Consider the following 6,029-nt stretch of genomic DNA (forward strand, 5'->3'; position numbering starts at 1 on the left):
ACACTCATAATAAGATTTTGGAAGTGATAATTTTTTTTTTCCTGAAATTGAACAAGTGGTTACATGATTTCTCTTTTATGTTTGTTCCGTAGGATGTTTTTTCGTTGCCGTTCAATGTGGAGTTTGATTCCTCTGTCGTGTTCATGCTAATCAACGAGGAAGACAAGGATTTCTAGAACAATATCGATGTGATCGAAGTCTAAGACATTCTTTATTTATTTATTTATTGAATACAATAACAGTAGAGATAGGAGATGGAACTTTCGATCTTTTGGATCGGAACACATGTCAATATCATTGAATCAAGCTCACATTGGTAGATATTTTATTGTTGGAAGAGGATGAAATGCTATGGATATTTGATTTTTTCTTGTTGCATTTTCTCTCTTGTTTAATAAGACGAATATATCTAACTGTAATTTTTTTTAATAGATTTTCCTCTAAAAAAAATAGGGAAGAAAATGATTTTTTCTAAAGATATTTGAATCAATTAGTAAAAGTGCTATTAAAAATCTTCATGACATAATTTTTTTAATGAATATACATTTAATTAAATTATAATAATCAATATATGACTTAAAAGATAAAGGTACTAAAAAAGGCTATGGAGAAGATTATACATGTGCGTGTTGTTTTTTTTATTAAATATGAAATGTGTTGGACGCACTAAAAAACTGTTAACATAATTTTTTAGATAAAATATATATGATTGAACCGATGTAATTTTTATTGATATATGGTATAAAGGTAATAAAAAATTAAAATGAAGTAATATATTTTCATTTATCATTATAAATGTTCTTGAGTAAAATGAAATAAGGTAAAATGTAAAAGGATGCTAGAAAAAAATGAAAATGTAGTTATTTTACGAAGAGATTTGTATTTTTTGGCAAACGATATGTATGGTTTTAAATTTCTCTTTATTAATATTAAGGGAAAAAAACAAAAAGACTCATGAAAAAATATAAATAGATATGAGAAAAAATGAATTGTCCGAAGAAACCGAAGAAAATGACAAAAAGAAAAATAAGAGAAAGGTACCAAAGCTATTTATTTTCCGTTGTGATTTTTGGGGAACAATAGTCATTATGCATAAATTTAAGAATAAAAAGTGGTTCCTAATCCATATTTTATTCTATGTTTTCAAATTCACTAAATTCAGTAAATATATATTTGGCAGACAACCTGAATTCTGTTTTTGAAAACTGTTTTCGAATTTATGATTCAAACAATGTAAATTCTGAAAACAACATTTTTATATTTTTATTGTATCTAGAATTTGAATTTTAAAATTTAAAATGCAAAATTACATTAAAAGTTAAAAATATTTAGAAATATAGTATATGTTATGTTATAACTCAATTCAATTTTTAAAAAATTAAAATATTTATTATGTAATATATTATAAATTATGTTAAATTCTAAATTTGTCTCTATGGTTTGGATAAACTTAAAAGTTCGTCCACATGATTTTAATATTTAGATTTTAGTTCCAGTAGTTTGATATAACTTCATATATAGTCTCTTTGGTTTGTTAGATCTTTTTAAATAATCACTACCATAGGAACTATTTATGGAGCTTTTATCAAATCATATAGGGTAAATTTTAATTAATCATAAGATCTAAATTCTAACTTCTTCTAAACTATAGGGACAAAAAAATTTCATTCTATCCTATAAATTATATATTATTACAAAATAATAATTTTACAATATTTTTTAACATGAACTATGTTCATAAATAAGTTATTAATAGTTTATTATCAACTAATATTTAGTGAGTAATTATAACTAGTTTTTAATTGTTTATATTAGAATCCAATTTCTGAATTCTGCTACATAACACATATCTGAAAGCATGAAATATAACTTTGTTTTCATTTATCCCCTAGTTTTTATTTTTTTTGTTTTCAAATTCTCTACAAGGTAGGCCCTTAAAAAATCTTGTATCAGTCTCTTCTAATATAGTATAATTTTTTTTTTTTAAGATAACTTCAATAAAGAAAAAAATAAACTAATAAAGTCCTCATTAAAAGCAAAGGGCACTCAATTTGGAAAGTTAGAGCTCTAGTAAGCTTCATAAGTTTCTAAACTAGAAAAAGGCTAGACAAAAATAAAAGGAACCACTTGCGCCAAAGAGTGAGCTACAAAATTACAAGAGCGATTACACTCTACAAAACTATAAACGCCCATTTGACTTGCAAGATCTAATACACCCTTAACCACATTCTTTGTTTCAGAAATGTTGGATGGCGGCTCTTTCTACCATGAGTGTCACACCCCCTCTCTAGATTACCTTTTTAACCTAGAAATGTAATGACGACAGATACCACTCTTTTGTGATACTTACTATCGACTCTTACCTTTTAAACTCTTTAAACTCATGGCCAAGGAAAAACAACAATGGCTCTTGGCTAAACTCACTTTATTACAACTAATCTAATGTTTATACAAACTCAGACTTTTAATTACAGTAACTCATAATAACAAGCTTAAGTCTGAAAATGTGGTTGTAGTGTGGTAGACCTTGACCTTAGCAACACCCTGGAACTTCTCAGCATCTGTTACCTGAGTAGGAAAACATAAAAGGAAAGGATGAGCTTCAAGAAGCTCAATGAGTGACATTTTAAACATGTTTCCTATACACACGTTAATGAAACATGATCATATTCAAGTATCAATTTATGAATTCAGGGTTTACTAATTTAAAATACCAAGTATAACATTTTTAGGAGATGTTATAGAACCCTGGAAATATCTGATAAACATCATTCTCTAACCTTAGTTGAGGGAGAGCCCTTTTACTCAATTGCTCAATGTCGAAATCCTTAGTTAGTGTGGATCAGTCTCAACACAACCAACGTCGATAATACCTACATTCACGTGGTTAAGCCCTAGATACTGTCGTACCTTAGGTATTAAGAGACCCAGATACCTTCTCATAGTCTTTTAGTATCAGATTTTGTCATTCAAACAACATACACCTCAATTGTATATAAAAACTCAAATCTATACAAATATCAAGCATTCCAGTAGCATGTACTTCAAGTATAGAAATTTATGAGGAATAACTCAACCCAAGGAATGCTTTGTTAGTTTATACTTCGAGCATTAAAACTCAAGCATGCTTAGGTAAAACATATTATAAAAAACTCATATTAAAACTTTATAAATAATATGCTCGGGAAAACTTTTAAGTAAAACATATATTAGGCTTAATATATGAAAATGTTAATCATTTTGAAAAACATGCCACTCACAGTTTGTCAGTAGTGTTTCCCCCTCTTTCTCAAGCCTTTTCTCGTTTTTTATCTCCTTCTAGAATCTCGGGCTTACACTAGCCCAATTTTAACTTATAAACTCATGTTTAGGGCTAGAGTAACCTTAGCATACCTTATTGGCCCTGAACTTAACTTACCAACTCCAATGAACAAGAATTAGGCCCTTAAACACTTATGGATAACAATTAGACACAAGGTTGAACTTCCCCAACACCAGCTGGGTGCCTGGTTGAACTTCCCAACGCCCAAGGATCCTCCTTAAACGCCTGGATGATGATCCCAACGTTTCTAACACCTAGGCTACTTCACCTCAACGCCTGAACCTTTCTCGAAACCATTCTCTCAAACTCTCCCCTTTTGAGTCTCCTTTTGAAAGAACTTTTGGTTGTGCGGTGAGAGATGATTCCTTGGGATATTTATAGAAAACTCAAACCAACCTTGTCACCAACTCCAATTCTCCAGCGCATGACACCTCTATTTCATGCAAATTCTAAGCGTCGACACCAAGCAAAGGCCAGCCCAAGGATCTTTAACACCTCCTACTTGCATGCAAGCTTAAGTGTCTTCACCTTACTCAGGCCAACACATAGCTCTTCTGAGGTGGCATTCCAACCTTTTGCATGTCTTCTCATGTGCCCACCTCAAGCTTAGCTCGTTCAAGACTTCATTTGTTTGAGCCACGTACCCCATTTTGCTGTCAATCCGACCTTGTTCCCTAAGTTTGCTCAAGTCAACACATGGTAGTTATGTTGGGCACATGGTTGCTTCATCAACCTCCTATATGTGTCCAACTTCAATTGGTTGCTTCATCAACCTCCTATATGCGTCCAACTTAAACTTCTATGCATCCATACAGTGTTTCCATCACATGGTCCTCTAGTTTTGGGCGTATGGTTTCCTAAGTATGCTACCAACTTTTCTCCCTCTCGTATTATAGCTTCCTTATTTGGCCCATGGTAAGGATATGCGTCCAACCTACTTTTTCTTCCCTAGGTATGCGTCCAACTAGGACAATGAGCTTCCTTGGTGTAACTCATATCCCAAGGGGTTGTCTCGTGCTTCCATCTTGCCCCACATAGACCAATTGGAATCCACAAGGTCCTTTATGCCTCCAATCTTTACCCTATGCGTCCAACTCTCCTTCACTTCATTCTTCCTTAGTTTTTATCTACTTCCTCAAAGCATAGCTTTCTCTTGGAGCTTAACGCATAGCCATGTGTTCTCGTTATCTCCCTTCACCTCAAAGTATGTGTCCACATGGCCCTCTATGTGCTAAACACTCCAACAATGCGTCCAACACCCCATTTTTTAGGGTTTCCTCCAATTGTAGTGTACTATGTTATCCAAAACTTAGCCAAATTCTCAACCCGAATACCCTATGTGTTCATCACCCATCCTCTATGCGTTCAACCTAATCTTCTCTCTTGGTGGTGCATAATTCCACACATGGTTGTTCAATATTTAGCCATTTCTTCCCCCATGCATACATCTAACCCTAGAAATCCCAAGATAGCTCCTCTTGCCCTAACATGGTCCAAATGGGCTTATTTTGTCCAAGCATGCATCCAAGGCGTCTACACTTTCCTTTATGCTTCCAACTTTAGGGTAACTGATCCCAAGTTAAGCCCTTACTTCTAACATACTTAGTACTTAGTCCAAACTCTTCCTTCTTCCTTGGACTAAGCGTTTTACCTTGTCTCCCTCACTTAGTCAATTTGTTATCCTTCATTTCCAGGCCAACTCTAAATTCAAAGCATAGTTCTCTATACTCGTAGCATAGTCTCCAACATCCCTCATGCATCCAAAACTATCCAAAGTCACCTTTAGGATGCACCTACCATGCATCCAACATGGTACCTTCGGGATTTCCTAAACTATGCTATGAACTATATTATGGTTTTTCTCCTAGGCTATGACCTACTTCTTTAACTTCATTACGAGTTGAACTTAGCCAAGATTTCCATTCTCTTCTATGCTATGAATCCAAATCTTATTCTCATAGCATAGTTTGGATACTTAGCCAAACTTTTTATTTCAAACCACTATGCCCCCAACACTTAGAAATTTTTCTTCCTCCAAGGCATAGTTTAGGTACTTGGTTAATTTTTTTCCTTTTAAGGCTTTATCTCTGAGTTCTCTTCCTCTACCTAAGAATCTTGTGAGGGTTTGGTTGTTACAACTAGCTCCAGAATTAAAGATGATGTTTTTGTAATTCCAAATATTCCACATAACAATAATGATCTTTTGGATGCCATCATCCTTTAACTTGTTCACAATCCAAGACCAAAGGTCCAAAGCTGATCACTCTTCTACAACCATATAATAGATTTAGGGGACATTCGGGGCAAAGAGTATCTTAAGACTATAATAACCACCTCTTGCTACAATAAAGACAATTTTATAGTCCTCAATTAGCTACAACCAACACTATTTGAAACCCCAATTTGCTACTGTTTTTACTATTTTACATTTATCATTTTTTAGTTCTTTGCTACAATATTTATTATTTCCTTCTCAAACTAAAATATTTTATACCTCAAACAGATACTATTATAATCCAAATAAAATAATCTATACCCTAAACACAAACTATCATAACCCAACTATAACAATCTAGGACTATAATAACTAACTCCTTGTCCCATACGCCCCCTTAAGGTTTATTACAACATTACCTTCCTATTTAATTAATGATCCGTCTCATAATTATTTATTATTATTTTTTTAATAAACAAGCACCCAACTTAA

This window comes from Benincasa hispida, chromosome 11 (genome assembly GCF_027475165.1).
Source record: "Benincasa hispida cultivar pf3 chromosome 11, pf3_genome.v1.1, whole genome shotgun sequence".
Taxonomy (NCBI): Eukaryota; Viridiplantae; Streptophyta; class Magnoliopsida; order Cucurbitales; family Cucurbitaceae; genus Benincasa; species Benincasa hispida.